General features: G+C 43.0%; 1 pseudogene; it reads left to right on the top strand.

Annotated features, from left to right (window-relative positions):
* The first annotated feature begins 548 nt into the window (after nucleotides 1–548).
* LOC123114578 (uncharacterized) lies at nucleotides 549–7,066 on the top strand (annotated as a pseudogene).
* The last annotated feature ends 11,781 nt before the right edge of the window (nucleotides 7,067–18,847 follow it).

The raw sequence follows: 18,847 nt of genomic DNA, 5'->3' as shown, positions 1-18,847 counted from the left end.
TATCCCCAATCCATGACAGTTCCTTATCAGTAGAACTAGCTTCGTCACGCGACGCCGAACAAGATCTTGATGCAGCGCCCAAACAAGATCTCGATGCAGCGCTGCAGTTATTTTGAAAGAAAGGAGTTTATTACCCATTTGAAAACGATGCCACATCCACATCCAGCCGTTTACAGCGCTTAGGTTTCAGCCAGAGAGTAGCTGCACTGCACCAGAATTTAGCCAAGCGTTTGATGCAGTGCTGCATTGTAATCTACTGGTATACATGCTTATGTACAGCTAAGTGTGCTGCGAATTAACCGTGTTGTCAGCTTTCACTTATGAATGTGTTATGAAGACAATAGGTTCCGTGTTTCATCGATTTCAGGAGAGTGATTTGTTCTTACAAAGGGTTTTATGTTACAAGAGGAGACATGAGGGGCCTGCTAGAGCTTCGTCTCCACCTCACATTGCCACATTATTACACACTGAAAATGTAGCATATCTTGCCGGAAGCATTATATGCTACAAGGTCGCAGACGAACACTGAAACTTGTTCTATCGATTGATTCCTGCAGGATGAGCAGTTGAAGCGACGCGTGTCTGAAAAGGTTGCCAATGATCAGTCACTCCCTTCCGCGGCGTTTGATAGGTATAAAGTGTTCTCTCGTAATCATGTATCGTGATGTTCCTCTCCTCTTGTGTCTGCTTTGTTGGGAAATTTGATGCCTGACTGATCTTGTGGGTATAGGCCAAGCAATGGGCCTCGGAACCCAGAACAGCAGAAAATATCCAAATACATCAGCACTCGTGTCACAGAGGTGTTCCCAGTTAAAAAATCCAGAAACGTTGGGAAAGAAAATTGTAAGGTTAGACGTTGTGTCTTGTTAAAGAAAATGATGCTCATTGCTCTCCAAGTATTTGACAGCATCGTGTTGAACCACTTGTTTTGTTGTATAAGTAACTTGTAATAATGTCTTGAAAGCAGGATGCTTTACTGAACAATGAGAAGGCTCCCAAGTCTGCTGATGCTGTAACGGCTTCACAGTCTGCAGAATCTCCGTTTCCACGGTAATTATTTTACCAGAGACAGTTGATCTTGTTTCATGCCATGTCCATGCTCTTATTTGGATTGTTTTCTTCCCCAAAATTCAGCAGCGATGGCGACTCTGCCCAGTTGGACTCTTCTGTTCCATCGCTCGCGGAAGCAGCAAAACCAGGTTTTAGGAAAGCTGAGAAATGCAGCAAGAATGCTCTGCGGAGTGTATCAGAGCTTCACATTGGTGATGAGAAGCAGGCTGGCTCTAGCAAATTCGACATGGTAAGGAGCGTCCACCTAGTGCACTACAGTATATGTATATATTACCTCATCCTCTAATCTTTCTAGTACTTTGTGTAGGACAAAGTGATGAAAGGGTTCGGAGCTCGTGGTGCTTCTGGAGCTTCCAGTGGCACTAACATACAGGCTGGTGACGTTCCTTTGAAGTCTTCAGAGGCGTGCCCTTCCAAATCACAATACCAGGAAAAAGAGCTCCTTTGGATCTCACCTTGAAGACTACCCTGCAGTTTGTGTCATCATCTTCTGTGAAGTGGTGCGTATGCATTAGCTTCTCTTGCATTTCTTTCTTGTTTTCATTTAGAAAATGCACCCTTCCCAGAGAAAGTTCATGAGTATCTTGATTGAACCGGTGACATATCTTAGATTGACACTCTGAAAATTAGATATGTAAATGGTATGCGCCTCTTAGTCATTTAGTCTCATTGGGTGCTTACTACACCTGCAATTTTTTTTCCAGAAATTTCAGTTAAGTATTGATGTCTGTATGATCCAGTGCTCCAAGTGGTATCATGTCTAGTTCAGCATACAGTCGCTAGGGAAATTAATTGAAATTTACTGCAAATTGAACCCTGTCGTCTCTGTTTAGATTTTCTGCCTCAAAGGCCCAAAGTATAATAACTCTTGCCTGCAACAGGTGTCACAATTTGAGTACAAGTTGTAGGGGCAGTGTTGCTGGAGGTAGGTCTCAAAGTTCAGGACACATGAGGCAGGAGAGCAACAAGGAATTCTTGTTCTCGAAGGCACTGCAGTCATGGGTATATCCACAATCCATGTTACCTGCTCCCATCGTATCTGCTATGCTCTCATCAACTGCACGAGGAGGTAATTACTAGACCTGAACTATTGTGTGCTTTTAAAGATACAATATCCTCGTACTTTTGTGGATGTATCTCTTTACCTTTTCTCCTTCTGGCATGTAGAAAAAGAGTTCATTCACAAAAGGTATCAGGATTGGGAAGATTCTTTTCAGAATCTTTACTACATGTTCCGGAAGAATCTGTTGAATATCTTCTATGGTATCTTCTTGCTCCTCAGACCTCAATCCTTCATAATAATTTGATAAGTCATATATATGGAAAATTTAACTGTTTTTGTACATGTACAAAGAATTCTAAACATGTTAAGATTCCACATTTGTCTCAAGAATACCTTCGATTGCAGTTATATTTCATTTTCCTTGGAAGTATTGAATCTTAAGGTTCTACTAGACTGTTACTTTATGGCTCACCCTCGTTCATCTTACTGAACATCACTTTTGTTATTGTAGTTTATGCGGCACAATTTGTTGCTCTATTTATCAACGAAACTGTTTGGAGAAGCAGTCCTGTAATGCCTACTTATCACAATCTACACGTGGCATGAGGTCACTACTACGAAAACAGGTCGGTCCTTTAATTTTTTTTTCCGACCTCATCATCGTTTCACATTTCTTTTTAAAATCCCTATTACAGTACCACATTTCTGTTACTGACCAACCATTATGTATGTTACTGCTTGCAACTTCTAAGTGTTACTTCACTCAAGTAGATCGACTTATTGGTTGGCAAGTCTATTCTAGATTTCTTCATTTTCCACTTCCATTTTTCAAGTCTATTCTAGATTTCTTCATTTTCCACTTCCATTTTTTGGGGGACTACGACATATGAGTTACAACATCACACTAGTTCCACATGTGAATAAAGCTTTAATACTTTTGTGATTAAACCCAATGCTTCTTCTGTTTGCCCATTTTACTGAAAGAAACATCTTTTTGGTTGTTGAAGTCAATTTTCTACCCTTATTTGGTATTTCTCTGTAGACTAATATAAGACGTTTTAGGTCACTACTTTAGTGACCTAAAACGTCTTATATTAGTTTACAGAGGGAGTACCATAATAGGAATGAAATATTAACTTGGTATGTTGGTCTCTAGGGCATCGAATTGCTCCAGGCCAATCCAAGCTGTGTTGATTTCAATCTTTGTACTGGGTTAAAACATCATTGTCACTTGCGATCATAATGTGTGACCATATGACTGCATTGTTGCAGGGTGTTTGCTTTTCTATGCCCCTTTGCAAGGCCAAAGTGGAGCAGGCTACTGAAGACAACCTGATCGAATTCTCAAAAATCCGAACACTCAACCTGGGCCAGGTTCTATTTGATTCTTCAACTTGCCTTTATTTGCTCTAGTAAGGCTGCAGCTACTGACTGATTGTGATTGTTTTCTATTGGATGGGCAGACACTTCATATAGATGTTTATCTGAGGTAGACAACACCTCGCAGTCACTCCTTTCATTTACTGGCAATAAGAGCGTTCATGGCTTATATGATGTATTGTTGAACTACAAGTAGGGCGCTTAATCTGTAATAATCATTCTTTTTCTTTTAACCCCCTGTGTTTTCATGTTGTGTAATTTAATCTTGTGATTTCTTTTTCCAGGTCCTTTCTGAATTCATTATCTTCCACAGACGTCCCGGTGCTATATTCACCGGTGCCATTTCAAAATGGTTGCCTCCCTCCATAGTCCGGAGGTAATTTCATTTCCATTGACTTTGTTTTTCTTGCCGCCGCAAGCAAAATGGTTTCACGCACTCACATTTACGTCCAGTTACTAACCATGTGGTGCTACTATTGCACAATTATTGTTAGTGTCAAGTATTTTGTTCACTGGATTCTCTGTCAACAAGTTTCTGAACACTCGGTCTAGAAGCACCTTATTCATCCACTCAAATTCGAAACTGGTTTTATAACGCTTCGCTGTGTTTGTGCAAAAACTCGGAAAATCTTATACCCTCCCTGAATACATTGTCTTGCAGGTGATATGCAGGGAGATGAGGAAAGCTGACAGCGGCTTGGCCTCGTCTGACGGTTTCGGTGACGCATGAGAACCTGGATCAGCAGCGTCTGATCCTCCTCTTGCGGCGGGCAGCATGTGCTTATAGCATGGAGATAAAGGACGCAGCTCTCCCACCGTGGATCGTCTTGGGCGTCTGCGCCGCGATGACCTCAGACACGGACCGCTTTGATCTGACGTAAGCACCATGGTTCCTCCCCGCCACCATCCATTGCCCGCCGAAACCCTTTCTCTGCATGCGCTGAAAATAGCGATGGCATGTGCCTTTGCTGTTGTTGCAGGATCGCGACGGAGCCCTCATCCGCGGGCCTGAACACCGCCTTGGCATCCCTAGGCACAGGTAAACCTGTGAATAGTTTGGATTCAAACTACAGTTTCAGTTTGGTTTCCTATTGGGCTGTCATTGGATTCAAACTACGTTAATTTAGTTTGCTCTGGGCTATACTTTTTTTGGGGCTGGATTGGTTTGGTCTGGACAGAGACCGATTGGTCTCAAACAGTTTCGACGACGGTGCCATCGGAAGGCGTCTGCGAGGCCCTGGGCTTCCCCGGCGCCGTCCTGGTCCCCTCGCTGTGCTCGGCGGTGCTCCAGGCACTGAGCTACGAATGCGGCAAGTACCTCGCGCGCACGACCGCGTGAGCTCCCCCCGGCGCCTCGGGGCTCAGAGAGGGCGGTGCTTGTGCGGACCCGCCATTTTTACTGCTCCAGTGTGGGCAGAAGTAGAAGGCTCCTCCACGCCATGATGTTGATGCAGAGTAGAAATAGAAGCCTGATTGAAGAAAGATAGGCTTGTAGCATGAGGAGGTATACCCACTTCCAGCTGCTCAGGTTTTGCGCTCTGGGTAGGGTAGTGCTAGTGGAGGACTGTAACTTTTGGACGTGTTATTACCCTTCCCCGACTGGTAATTAATTTGCTAATTGATGGAAAACCCAACTTTCTTCACTTGCTCCGTCTGTCCGTGGTTTTTCTTCTTTTTCCTTGGCTTCCTTTCTTGTTTCGGCGGGAGAGCACTGCACTGGCGCTCGCTTTGACCAGAGTCAGAGTCCAGAGAGAGGGGGAGATGAGAGGAAGAAAGTGGCGGTCGAGTCGCTTCTTTTAACTTCTTGGATTGGATGGTTTCTTACCCTCTTTTGGTAGGTTTGTCGTCTCGTGATGTTTGCTTGATCCTCCTTAATTACCACTCCTTCCGTAAACTTTATAAGATCTTTTAGATCACAAAAGTAGTGATCTAAACGATCTTATACAAGTTTACAGAGGGAGTACTATAGTAATTACGCTACCAGTTTAATTACTTTGACGGTAGGAATAATAGTAACCTCTACTGTTGTACATCGCGACCACCCCAGGTAGTGAGCGCCCTACTTGTGAGTTGACGGAAAGACGCGGGGCGCCAGGAGAGAACTGGGAGGCGTCTGCCTCTGCGGGAAGTGCCGAAGGTCGGCTGGAAGGACCCGCCTCTCAGGCCTGACCACCAGCACGGGGGGAGTCAGCCGACGACGCCCGCCCCCGAGGACAGCCGGCAATATACCCAAGGAGGCAGACCTGATGTAGATTTGCTCCGTATGTAGTCCATATTGAAATCTCTAAAAAGACTTATATTTAGGAATGAAGGGAGTACTTAGCAACCTGGTGAGGCATCTTTTTGACAGGACAAGCATCTACAGTACTTGACGAGAAGTAGCCTTATAGATGAAACACTTTTTAATTCTATCACACATGGACTTATGTTGTCCAGGATCACCACAATTGTAGCACGTTACGTGAGCATATTCAGTGAAATCTCTAGCAGACTGACCCCCATGACCATCACAGCCTGAAGAAGCAGTACCTCCACCTTTGATCTGGCATTTCTTTGGTTTCTCTTTCTTCTACAGTTGATTTTGTCACTGTCACTGTGTTGGTCTAGGTTTCTGTTGTTAATCAGGTGAGGTGCTTGCGATTGACCTCCTGAATTCCCTTGCTGGGGGACATGGGAGAGTGGGGGTTCATGTTGGAAAGCCTCCAGCAAACCTAACAGCCTATATCCAAGGCAGGATGCCAGGATGGCAATCAGGTTGTATTCAGAATACTTATATATGTGCATATGCAACAGGTTGCAGACTCAGAAATACATTTCACTAAAAAAAATTGCATTCTCTGAATTCTTTCTTGTCAACTAAACTGAGACAACCATACCAGCAACAAAAGGTGAAACTAAAGAAAAAATTGTTGAAAGATGCTCCATTGCTTCTGTAAGCTGATGAAGTTGTTTGGTTTGCCTACCTTTGATCATCTGAAGAGCTTCTAACTTTTCTGTCTAACTGAGACCACAAGACAAACTTGCACTGCTCCGTAGAGCCACGCCGAGGGCCATCCTCGTCTAGTGCGCTTCCTGGTCCTGTGAGAATGGAGATTCGGGGGAGGACAGGAACTAGGGAGGTAGGGCGGCCATGGTGACGAACAGGGGAGGAGAGGAACTAGGGATTGGGAGGAGAGGAACTAGAGAACAGGGGAGGACGAGCTTAGCTGGCGGCCATGGTGACGAACAGAGGAGAAAGAGAGGAAGGGATTGGGGATTGGGTGAAACTTTCGGCGCCGTCTTCATATCGCATCGTGCCTTCCACCAAGCCGACCTGGCAATCGGCCAGAGCCATGTAGGCTAAACCGCCTGCAAAAACTACTTTAATCAGCTTGAGGGGGTGCTCTGCCTGGTTTTGATGAGCTCAGGGTGTTAATTAGCCGGTATTTGAGCTGAGGGGGTGGATTAGCTGGTTTCTGAAACTCCAGGGGGTTATGTGGACTTCTTTCTAAATTCTGAAGGTGTCACCCTTCAGTTGCTTCAAATCTGCTTCCACTTGCTTTGTTCATGTACTGAAGCAACTAACGTGTGGTCGTATTCTTGGGTTTGAAGTTTGCTGATCTTTGCCTCTTCGCGCAGGGGATTGTTAGGTATCTCTCAATAGGAGATGACCCAAGTGCTCAAAGGCAGCTTGATCAGAGCCGTCAGGAGGCTTGAGGAGGTCTTGCAGCAGCGGAGATCCTGGCATAGTCTATCGGGGAAACCCAACTAGAAGTGATAGTCCGTTAGTTACTACAAACCTCTCACGAATACGCGAAAACAAGTTGTGATGCTTCATTAGTTACCCCTTAGGAGTTTTACCATTTATTTGATGATACTGCAACTTTATCAGGTCATATATGTTTCTTCAAAGTGTAAATCCAGAGTTAAGTGTGATTGTAGCCTCGAGTATTTCCCATATCTTACCATGAAATGAAAAAGCAATGGAAACTTCAAAGCTCTCTGAATTATTCTTTAGAATAAAAGGGTCACCGCCATTCCAAGAGATGTTTAGTGAAAAGCGTAAATATGCATTTCATGAATTTCCTTAGTTATAATTGACCATTCTATCCAACCATAATAAAGTGAAGAAAGAAAATCCCCAAACCTCACCTGTTCACCAACAGCATGACCCCAGCAATCGTTAGTGACCTCTTCTCAGAAAACAATTGTTAGTGACTTGCCGACTAAGGGTGTAGTTTTTGGATGATTAATTTGGGTTGAAGTACAATTTATAAGCTAAAGCTGAATGGGTGAGTGAGGTCTTACTGAATTGTCTCTTTTTGGATGACAGCAAACTCAACAGACTAAAGGACCAGCTCAGGTGACTTGAATCAGGCCTTGTAGAAGCTCTGTCCGGTGAGGATTTCTTCACTCTTGTGCATTGCACCAATGGGGTGTATATTCATTTTTTGTCTTCATTTTGCTATGGATGATTCAGTGCATGCTTTCACATAATGTTAGGTTTCATTTCATGGAAAGTACTGAAATCTTGTAAACTTTTTATGCAGCCTAGCTAAAGAAAGGAGAGATAGTGGCATGCAAACTTTAGCTCAAGTATTTCTTTCTATTTCTTCATGGTGGCTGTTGCTTGTTATATCGATTGTTCAAGCTGTTAACTTTGCTTGGTAGTATCTGCACCTTTTGTTGTATCATGCATACCTATCTCTCCTTTGCCAACTAGCGTGTCTCTTTAAGAAACTACGAGGTCTCAACTTCTCATGATGTAATAAGTAGTAATAACCGATCATCGTTCATCTGATAGCGAACATGGCCAAAAGCTTAACATCTGCATCAGAGATTTTGTTTATACTTCCATGAGAGTAATCAAGGTTGAGTGGCTATATTAATGTAATTTTGTAGCAGAAAGCAAATATCTGATAAGATATTGAAGTATAGACCAGATTGACTTGAAAAAGAAGAACCTAGCATATGGTGGTCATTCGTACGTACTTAGTCTAACTGGTCTGCTTATCAGGTTGGTGGCCGACGTTGTCGGGGGTGTGGCCACAGTGAACGACTGCTGATCTGCTATCAGGTAAGACGAAAATCTATGCTTTTAGTAATACTACAATTTGTGCCTGATGCAAGTGCTAAGCATAATGTCAGCTTGGTACATAATAGTTGCTTATACCACCTTAGATACTGGAAATTACAATATTGCTGAAGGTACCATAGAACTTGAGGGCTAGCTATCATTGTTTTGCAACTAGTCTGTAGATGAAGTACATTGGTACCGCTATAACCAACATATTAAAGTGGCTAGCCCAGCTTATTACCATGCAATTAAATGTCATCATGGAATGCTGAATGAGTTGATGGTTAGGCTTAACTTTATGTTATAAACCCTAAACCTTAAGCACCTATTTATGTGCTTTTGGCTTTGGGCTTTTGACTTGGTATTGTTACATGATGGTCTAAGCCAAAGCCAGGGCCAAAAGCACAGACATAGATGCTTTTTGGCTTATAAACCAAACACCAAAAGCCAAAGTTAAGCTTAGCCAAACACCCAAGCCTTCTTGTCTCTGTGATGATTGTTGTAGCGGACCGAAGGCAAGTGTCTTATACTTACATATGGACATAGAACTAAAATTAGAATGTAATCTTATTTCAATGCATCGTCCTATGTTCCTCTGATTTTCTGTGTTTGGATTTAGGCAAGATAGGTTTAGGAATTAGGAGCACAAGTGAATTGTTATCGGTGGGAAGACTAACTTGAACGTCTGTTTCTTTACTTGGAGAGTTAGCATGCACTTCATGGCTTTGATTTTTCAGAACCAAGGAGCGGAATGGATCCGACCAGGTGGGTATTCTCGTTGGGGCTCTGTTCGGTTTACCCCCTCCCAGACCGGGATCGGGGCTCTGAATCCCCGTCGACCCATGGGGTTTGATCCCAGCTTACCTTGTGTGTGTGTTCGTTAGTTTGGTATGAGGCATAAAAGTTACATTGCATACGCAATGGTAAAATTCAGAACATTGTTAAGTGTTAATGAATTGGATTTCTTGAGGAAGCATCGTTTCCTTGTCTATTCATGATATCTAACAGTCACAATGTACTAGTCTTTGTTTTTCAGCATATTAGTACCTGAGGTAAATTTATGGCTCTAAAAGCATGCAGAATCCTGTATATCATGTGGCAAATCATATCTAGCCATGTTCCCTTGCTGTTCTTTGTCTCTTTGCGCAGGGGATTGTTAGGGCCGTCAGATCTCTCAATAGGAGATGACCCAAGTGATCGAAGGCAGGCAGCTTGATGAGGACCATCACCGTCAGGAGGCTTTGAGGAGGTCGATCAGCATGCTGAGATCGTGGCATCCGAGTGTACTGTTGGTGACTTGGTGAGACCAAGCTATGCGAATGCAATAGTGATTAAGTTGATGGGACGAATCTTACGGGTTGTCATGCATCAACGCTGTGTGCTGACCGCACGAAGCAGTATCGTTAACATCGTTCACAATAATCTAGAGTATTGCTTTCATGTATCTATATCTATATCTATCTATTCTCCTATTTTGGTCCATCGATGTTTTTCGTCAGTTTTTTGTTTTTTGTCCGTCGCTGTTTTACGTTAAAAAATATAAATGTTTTTTGTCCGTCTCTGTTTTACGTTAAAAGATATTTTTAAAAAACGGACTCGAACCCTGCTAACTTATATCACAGCACAATGCAACAACCAGTCCACCAGACACAACGTTCAGTGAAAAGTCAGAGGAATAAAGCCACATATATGTTCCACCCGCGTGCGCCCTATTGGGCCGGCCCATTAGCGGTAAGGGGCTTCCCTTTTCCTTATTTCGTTTTTTCTTTCTATTTTCCTTATTTAAAATAATTTGGGATTTTAGAAAGTTTCCAATTTCGAAAGAAAATGAGAATATTGAAAAATGTTTTAGAAACCGTGCACCCTATTAGGCTGGCCCATGAGCGGGGAGGGACGCAACTATTTTCTTTTTTTCTTTTTTCTTCTTTAAATATTTTGGGATTTCAAAAAAGTTCCAAATAAAAAAATGTGAATTTAAAAAAATGTTTCAGAAGTAGTAAAATGTTTATGAATTTAACAAAAAATCTGTGAATTCAAAACATGTTCATTAACTTTTTATAACAATGTTCACAAAAATAAAAATGACCGTGAATTTTAAAAAAAATCATCAATTGCAGAAATATTCGCTGATTCAAAATCTCAATGCATTAAAAATAATGTTCTTCAAACAAAAAATGTTCATTAATTTCAAAAAATATTCACCAATTCCAAAAATGTGTGCCTGTTGAAAAAATGTTCACAAGTTCTAAAAATGTTCATCCATTCAAAAAATAATCATCTTGCTCTGCAAGAAAATTTCCAATTACTCACAACAATATTCATCGGGATGCGGTCAACCTCCTAGATTTTGTTGATGGTTTGATTGTTGTTGTTGGCTGCACGGAACATGATCCGTGCAATCCATGGTCATGAACCAGATGTTGCAAACTCCGTCATCGCCTCGATGAGGTCATTGAAATTTTGCCCCGATGTAAAATTCGTGTCAGTTTGTTGCCCGAATCCTTTTTATATATATACTAATTATTATATTAATATTAAATGAAGGAAGGATTTTTTCGTCCAATTATAGTTTCAGCTGTCATCTATCAACCAATGTACCACACACCTTTTATATTTCTCCGATGCGTGGGCCAAGCTAGGCTGCTCCACACTTTTTTTCTTTCTTCGATTCAGTTGTGGAGCAGCGAAAAATAATACGTTTCTATTTTTTTCCCTACGTCAGCCAAGATGGGCCTATTCCGAAACATTTTTTTCTTTCTTTTCATTTGATTGTGGCATGGATGTGAGAATGAAACTATGAAGCCACAAACTTAATTGTGATCATTTTGCAAAGACGGTATGATTGAATGCATAGTTCTTTTTCATCTTGGGAATAATTGTCGTGGATCATAAATTAAATGATGATTTATATTTTATTCTTAGGGAAGTTAAATTTTCTCCCTTTGCAACGCACGGGCATTTTTGCTAGTCATAGTAAAGAAGGCAATTACTTTTGATGAACACTGATTACCACGCGGTTACGTATGAACACTCAGAAGAACACAGACGTACATACTTCATCGCCAAACTTCACCTTGACGCATCCACTCCCTCTGTCCTGGTAGATCGTTGATTGGAGCATCTGCAGCCGGACTTACAAATCCGTCCCCTCCCCCCTAAGAGCATCTAGGGTCGGGTGTCTCAAACCCTTCATAAACGATTGGGCGAATGACCCGGTCAGTGACAGTTAAAAAAAAGCAACCCAGACAGGCGCCTCAAAACGGTCTTAGACGCTTGACCTGATCGGCACCGCTCATTTTCAGCCCAAATTTGGGGCGGATATAAGGTGTGACCGGGTGCGTCCGACACATCGGATGTGATAGCGGATCCCAACAAAAAATGCACCAACTCCCTCCCCCCAACCTATCGATTTCACTTCTCCTTTCCTCTCTTCTTCCTCCTTCACACTGGCCGTCTCCTAGGTCCGCCGCCCGGCCTCAGTATCGCCAGCACCGGCACAGTAGTCCTCTTATCCGTTCTCGCTGCCGCGGAAATAGTAGACGGCTCAGACGCCACCGTGGTACGTCCGGCAACTCTCAGACTGCACCTTGCCCTTTATGTACGACCACAGTTTTTAGTCATTTTTTCGTAGGTAGAAGGATGGATTCCAATGGTTCATTGGACGAGCAATATGGACTGTCGGAGCTTGATGAACTGGTTTAAAAAGAGTTCTTTGATTCGTCGGATTCAGACGGCGAAGTCGAAATGATCATGCTCATGAGCATCCAACAGGAAATGGACCGGGGGGTGGAGCACATTCTCAACTTCATGGGCTCAATGAAAGGAAGAAGAGTTATTAATGTTTATGCATCTTATTTGCTTAGAACAAGTAGTAAATAAGATGATCCCTCATAATAATTTCAACAAAGTGTTCCCCCTAACTGTGCACCGTTGCAAAAGTTTGTTGTTTCAAAGCACCACGTGATGATCGGGTGTGATAGACTCTAACGTTCACATACAATGGGTGTAAGCCAGATTTACACACGCGAAACACTTAGGTTGACTTGACGAGCCTAGCATGTACAGACATGGCCTCGGAACACAAGAGACCGAAAGGTCGAACATGAGTCGTATAGTGGATACAATCAACATGAAGATGTTCACCGATGATGACTAGTCCGTCTCACGTGATGATCGGACACGACCTAGTTGACTCGGATCATGTATCACTTAGATGACTAGAGGGATGTCTATCTGAGTGGGACTTCATAAGATGAACTTAATTATCCTGAACATAGTCAAAAGGTTTTTTGCAAATTATGTCGTAGCTCGCGCTTTAGTTCTACTATTTTAGATATGTTCCTAGAGAAAATTTAGTTGAAAGTTAATGGTAGCAATTATGCGGATTGGGTCCGTAAACTGAGGATTGTCCTCATTGTTGCGCATAAGGCTTATGTCCTTAATGCACCACTCGGTGCGCTGAACCTCGAGCGTCGTCTGTGGATGTTGCGAACATCTGACATACACGTTTTGATAACTACGTGATAGTTCAGTGATGTTAAACGGTTTAGAATTGAGGCACCGAAGACAATTTCGAAACGTCGCGGAACATATGAGATGTTTCGAGGGCTGAAATTGGGATTTCAGGCTCGTGCCCATGTCAAGAGGTATAAGACCTCCGACGAGTTTCTTAGCCTGCAAACTGAGGGAGAAAAGCTCAATCGTTGAGCTTGTGCTCAGATTGTCTGAGTACAATAATCACTTGAATTGAGTGGGAGTTAATCTTCCAGATGAGATAGTGATGTTTCTCCAAAGTCATTGCCACCAAGCTGCTAGAGCTTCGTGATGAACTATAACATATCAGGGATAGATATGACGATCCTTGAAATATTCGCGATGTTATGACGCCGCGAAAGTAGAAATCCAGAAGAAGCATAAATTGTTGATGGTTAGTGAAACCACTAGTTTCAAGAAGGGCAAGGGCAAGAAGGGATACTTCATGAAATGGCAAATCAGTTGCTGCTCTAGTAAAGAAACCCAAGGTTGAAGCCAAGCCCGAGACTAAGTGCTTCTGTAATGAGGGGAACGGTCACTGAAGCAGAACTACCCTAGATACTTGGTAGATGAGAAGGCTGGCAAGGTCGATAGAAGTATATTGGATATACATTATATTAATGTGTGCTTTACTAGTACTCCTAGTAGCACCAGGGTATTAAGATACTGGTTCGGTTGCTAAGTGTTAGTAACTTGAAATAAAAGAGCTACGGAATAAACGGAGACTAGCTAAAGGTGAGATGACGATATGTGTTGGAAGTGTTTCCAAGGTTGATGTGATCAAGCATCGCATTCTCCCTCTACCATCGAGATTGGTGTTAAACCTAAATAATTGTTATTTGGTGTTTGCGTTGAGTATAGACATGATTGGATTATGTTTATCGCAATACGGTTATTCATTTAAGGAGAATAATGGTTACTCTGTTTATTTGAATGATACCTTCAATGGTCTTGCACCTAAAATGAATGGTTTATTGAATCTCGATCATAGTGATACACATGTTCATGCCAAAAGATATAAGATAGTAATGATAGTACCACATACTTGTGGCACTGCCATTTGAGTCATATTGGTATAAAACGCATGAAGAAGCTCCATGTTGATGGATCTTTGGACTCACTCATTTTTGAAAAGATTGAGACATGCGAACCATGTCTATTGGTATATACACATGAAGAAACTCCATGCAGATGGATCGTTTGGACTCACCTGATTTTGAATCACTTGAGACATGCAAACCATACCACATGGACAAGATGACTGAAAGGCCTCGTTTTCAGTGAAATAGAAGAAGAAAGCAACTTGTTGGAAATAATACATTTTGATGGTGCAGTCCAATGAGTGCCGAGGCACGCAGTGGATATCGTTATGTTCTTACTTCACAGATGATTTGAGTAGATGCCAAGTGTATTTACTTGATGAAAAAAAAGTCTGAATTATTGAAAGGTTCAAGTAATTTCAGAGTGAAGTTGAAGATCGTCATGACAAAAGGATAAAATGTCTATGATATGATCATAGAGATGAATATCTGAGTTACGAGTTTGGCACACAATTAAGACATTGTGGAAATTGTTTCACAACTAATACCGCCTGGAACACCATAGTGTGATGGTGTGTCCGAACATCATAACTGCACCCTATTGGATATGGTGCATACCATGATGTCTCTTATCGAATTAATACTATCGTTTATGGGTTAGGCATTAGAGACAACCACATTCACTTTAATAGGGCACCACACAATTCCATTAAGATGACACTGTATGAACTATGGTTTAGAGAAACCTAAGCTGTCGTTTCTTAAAAGGTTTGGGGCTTCGATGCTTATGTGAAAAAGTTTCAGGCTGATAAGCTCGAACCCAAAGCGGATAAATGCATCTTCATAGGACACCCAAAAACAGTTGGGTATACCTCCTATATCATACCTGGAAGCAAAAGGGATTCTTTCTAGAATCGGGTCCTTTCTCGAGGAAAAGTTTCTCTCGAAAGAATTGAGTGGGAGGATGGTGGAGACTTGATAAGGTTATTGAACCATCACTTCAACCAGTGTGTAGCAGGGCACAGGAAGTTGTTCCTGTGGCACCTACACCAATTGAAGTAGAAGCTTATGATAGTGATCATGAAGCTTCGGATCAAGTCACTACCGTACCTCGTAGGGTGACAAGGATGCGTACTACTTCAGAGTAGTACAGTAATCATGTTTTGAAGGTCATGTTGCTAGACAACAATGAACCTACAAGCTATGGAGAAGCGCTGGGGGGCCCGGATTCCGACAAATGGCTCGAGGCCATAAAATCCAAGAAAGGATCCATGTATGAAAACAAAGTGTAGACTTTGGAAGAACTACTTGATGGTCGTAAGGCTGTTGGGTACAGATGGATTTTAAAAGGAAGACGGACAATGATGGTAAGTATCACCATTAAGAAAGCTTGACTTGTCGTTAAGATGTTTTCTGACAAGTTCAAGGAGTTGACTACGATGAGACTTTCTCACTCGTAGCGATGGTAAGAGTCTGTTGGAATTATATTAGCAATTACTGCATGATTTATGAAATCTTGCAGATAGGATGTCAAAACATTATTTCCTCAACGATATTCTTGAGGAAAGGTTGTATGTGATACAACCAGAAGGTTTTGTCAATCCTGAAAGATGCTAACAAGTATGCAAAGCTCCAGCAATCCTTCTAAGGACTGGAGTAAGCATCTCGGAGTTGGAATATACGCTTTGATGAGATGATCAAAGATTTTGGGTTTATACAATGTTTATGAGAAACTTGTATTTCCAAAGAAGTGAGTGGGAGCACTTAGAATTTCTGATGAGTAGATGTTATTGACATATTGTTGATCAGAAATGATGTAGAATTTCTAGACAGCATATAGGGTTATTTGAAAAGTGTTTTTCAATGGAAACCCTGGATTAAGCTACTTGAACATTGAGCATCAAGATCTATAAAGATAGATCAAAACACTTAATAGTACTTTCAAATAAATACATATCGTGACAAGATTTTGAAGGAGTTCAAAATAGATCGGAAAAGAAGGAGTTCTTGGCTGTGTTATAAGGTATGAGTATTGAGAAAGACTCAAGACATGACCACGGCAGAAAAGAGAGAAAGGACGAAGGTCGTCCCCTATGCTTTAGACGTAGGCTCTACAGTATGCTATGCTGTGTACCGCACCTGAAGTGTGCATTGCCATGAGTCATTCAAGGGGTACAAGTGTGATCCAGGAATGGATCACGGGACAACGGTCAAGGTTATCCTTAGTAACTAGTGGACTAAGGAATTTTCTCGATTATGGAGGTGGTAAAAGAGTTCGTCGTAAAGGGTTACGCCGATGCAAACTTTGACACTAAACCGGATTATTCTGAGTAGTAAACCGGATTCGTATAGTAGAACATTTATTTGGAATAGCTCCAAATAGAGCGCGGTAGTCGCATCTAGGAGATGACATAGAGATTTGCAAAGCACACACGGATCTGAAAGGTTCAGATCCGTTGACTAATAACCTCTTTCACAAGCGAGATATGATCAAACCCAATGGGTGTTGATTCATTACAATCACATAGTGATGTGAACTAGATTATTGACTCTAGTGCAAGTGGGAGACTGTTGGAAATATGCCCTAGAGGAAATAATAAAATGGTTATTATTGTATTTCCTTTTTCATGATAATTGTCTATTATTCATGCTATAATTGTATTGACCGGAAACCGCAATACATGTGTGAATACATAGACCACAACATGTCCCTAGTGAGCCTCTAGTTGACTAGCTCGTTGATCAACAGATGGTCATTGTTTCCTGACCATGGACATTGGATGTCATTGATAACGGTATCACATCATTAGGATAATGATGTGATGGACAAGACCCAATCCTAAGCATAGCACAAGATCGTGTAGTTCGTTTGCTAAAGCTTTTCTAATGTCAAGTATCATTTCCTTAGACCATGAGATTGTGTAATTCCCTGATATCGTAGGAGTACTTTGGGTGTACCAAACGTCACAACGTAACTGGGTGGCTATAAAGGTGCACTACAGGTATCTCCGAAAGTGTCTGTTGGGTTGGCACGAATCGAGACTGGGATTTGTCACTCCGTATGACGGAGAGGTATCTCTGGGCCCACTCGGTAATGCACCATCATAATGAGCTCAATGTGACTAAGTAGTTAGTCACGGGATCATGCATTATGGAATGAGTAAAGTGACTTGCCGGTAACGAGATTGAACGAGGTATTGGGATACCGACGATCGAATCTCGGGCAAGTAACATACCGATTGACAAAGGGAATTGCATACGGAATTGCTTGAATCCTTGACATCGTGGTTCATTCGATGAGATCATCGTGGAACATGTGGGAGCCAACATGGGTATCCAGATCCCGCTGTTGGTTATTGACCAGAGAACGTCTCGGTCATGTCTGCATGGTTCCCGAACCCGTAGGGTCTACACACTTAAGGTTCGGTGACGCTAGAGTTGTTATGGGAAATAGTATGTGGTTACCGAAGGTTGTTCGGAGTCCCGTATGAGATCCCGGACATGAGGAGGAGCTCCGGAATGGTTCGGAGGTGAAGATTGGTATATTGGACGAAGGGTATTGGAGTCCGGAATTGTTCCGGGGGTACCAGGTGATGACCAGCGTGTCCGAAAGGGGTTTTGGAGGCCCCGACAAGCGTTGGGGGCCTTATGGGCCAAGGGGAGAGGGCACATCAGCCCACTAAGGGGTTGAGCGCCCCTCCCACCCCATCTCATGTAACCAGGAGAGGTGGGGGCGCCACCCCTAGGGCAGCCGCCCCTCCCGGCTTGGGCGGCAAGTTTCCTAGGGGGTGGGGCGCCCAAACCCATCTAGGGTTTCCCCTGTGGCCGCCGCCCCTCCCCTAGGGAACCCTAGGGCGCCTCCCCCTCCTCCCTTCCCCCTATATATAGTGAGGGAGAGAGAGGGCAGCCGCACCCTTCCCCTGGCGCAGCCCTCTCCCTCCTCCAACACCTCTTCCTCCTCCGTAGTGCTTGGCGAAGCCCTGCCGGAGAACCACGAGCTCCATCGCCACCATGCCGTCGTGCTGTCGGAGTTCTCCCTCAACTTCTCCTCTCCCCTTGCTGGATCAAGAAGGAGGAGACGTCCCCGGGCTGTACGTGTGTTGAACAGGGAGGCACCGTTGTTCAGTGCTTAGATCGGATTCGGCCGCGATCTAAATCGCTTCGTGAACGACTCCACCGACCGCGTTCTTGTAACGATTCCGCTTAGCGATCTTCAAGGGTATGAAGATGCACTCCCTCTCTCTCTCGTTGCTAGTCTCTCCATAGATTGAACTTGGTGATGCGTAGAAAATTTTGAATTTCTGCTACGTTCCCCAACACCATTTCGTTGCGGATTGTCCGTACGAGAAGCGGGAAGACAATGGTGGCAAGCTCATCCGAAAAGACAAAGCCAAGTCCTTCCCCAACAAGAACAACTTCACCAAAAAGACTCCTACTCGAGGGTTGGTGGTTCAAGAAGAATACCGTGAGGATGACGATGATGATGAAGATAGTGAAGCGGTGGCCATGGCATCCGTTGCCATTGCCACAACTCCCTGGATGCCTCTCTTCGATTCACCCAACGAGAACATCACCGCCAAGTGCCTCATGGCCAAAGCCTCTAACAAGGTAACCCCCAACATCAAAACCACCATCATTACTAATCCCTCTTTGGTGGGTTGCATTGATGAACATGAGGGGTCTAATGAGGATGTGAATGAATTTGAGTCCTTTATGAGTAAGCTCAAGGGCAAATCCAAGAAGCACTTTGTTGCTCTCTTGGAA

Source organism: Triticum aestivum, chromosome 5B, assembly GCF_018294505.1.
Source record: "Triticum aestivum cultivar Chinese Spring chromosome 5B, IWGSC CS RefSeq v2.1, whole genome shotgun sequence".
Lineage (NCBI taxonomy): Eukaryota > Viridiplantae > Streptophyta > Magnoliopsida > Poales > Poaceae > Triticum > Triticum aestivum.
This window is presented reverse-complemented; position numbering and strand designations above follow the sequence as displayed.